The following is a 1599-nucleotide window of genomic DNA, read 5'->3' as shown; positions in this document are numbered from 1 at the left end:
ACTCCGTTAACCTTCACTATGATAACACTGCCCTTTGGCTCCAGGTCCACATCACTGTTGGAAACAATTGAAATACATGTATTAAAGTTTTTTTTCCTGAATTGATGTCTTTTTGGGGGCAATTGCTTCAATAGAAATAAAAATACTTGCTGTTCATACATGTTTCCGATCTTCACAGTGATCTGGTTCTGTTCCTGTGTTTGATCCCTCTTCAACAGAACAAGGAATTTAAGTTCCGGGGTACAATCCTGAGCCAACACCTGGGCACAAGAGTGGGGCATCTCGTTCTTGAATTTCCTGTTGTTGAATGTGGTCACTGTGTCTTTCACCATGGAACACTCAGCTGGAGTGGAAAGAAAAAGAGAACTCAGTAAGTTAGCTATTTATTGATCAAGCTGGCAATTTAGTAAAACATGTTTGTTCATATGTTTTTACCTGCATTAGCCTTGGTGAGCATGTAGGAGATCTTGTCAGCCCAGTTGCTTTGGGAGGATTCTAGCTCAGCAGCAGTGTTACCGATAGGCAGAGCAATAGGGAGATCTACACCACGCATGTATAATGTCCTCTGTAATGTAAAAATATTAGAAACAGTTATGAAGTGTGTAGAAAATGGGTGACAAAATATAAAAAACATGGGTGACATACATTTTCTGTGTGCAAATAATAATAATAAATAAAACTGCACCTTTGGTGTCTTAAGCCAAATATTCAGCCTTGTCTCAGAAGCAGCAGCCACAGACAGTAGGATCTGATTACGGTCATTTTTGGCCTTTGCCAGGCTTGCGCCATATTCCTTAGCGTTGCGGGAAATGTACTGAGAGATCCTAGGAACACATAAAAGTAAAGGTTAATTAAGAAAAATAATAATAATACATTATTGTAAAAAAAAAACGAATACACACATGGTAAAAAGTTGTGTTGGAAAATGAAATGCAATTATGCTAAAAGAAAGTAATGAATTCCCAAACACGTCTTCATACAGGTTGCCTAGTTAAGGTTATACTTATACAGAACACCATTTTTGAAATCTGTTTAGGTAAATTACTTTGTTGCATAGCGCGTCATGCTTTTTGGAAGTTTTTCCCAGGCAACCTTAACGCGGACTGCAGGCTCTTTACCCACAAGACCAGTCTCAGCTGTGATCTCAGTCTGGTATTGTTTGCACTCAATGCCCCAGGCAATCTTGGCCTAAGAGAGATTTAAATTAGAGTTTAAATCTTAAGCATCACACAGATGTCTACAAACTGTTGCTTATTCACCAAATCAACGTTTTTACCATCAGCTTGTGGTAGCTCAGCATCACACCATCAGCACAGATTCTCCAGTGGTCATTCTCAGCCAGGTTGGCAAAAATGACCTGAAGTCTGGCAGTAGCTCTGTCAAAGTAAGCTGCAATCTGGTATCCCTGAACCTTGTGGTCAGCTCTCACGGCACGGATGAGAATAGTCACAACAGGAGTGACAGCGTTAGAGAGGTATTTGGCCTTAAAGTGAAAACATGAGATTGATATTAATGAAAGTTTAGATTTTTCCCTTTGAATTGAATAGATTGTAATTGGGTTGGTCTGATGGCTTACATTATTGTAGATGGTCTCAAAGC

The sequence above is a fragment of the Etheostoma spectabile genome, chromosome 9 (genome assembly GCF_008692095.1).
Source record: "Etheostoma spectabile isolate EspeVRDwgs_2016 chromosome 9, UIUC_Espe_1.0, whole genome shotgun sequence".
Classification (NCBI taxonomy): Eukaryota; Metazoa; Chordata; class Actinopteri; order Perciformes; family Percidae; genus Etheostoma; species Etheostoma spectabile.
This window is presented reverse-complemented; position numbering follows the sequence as displayed.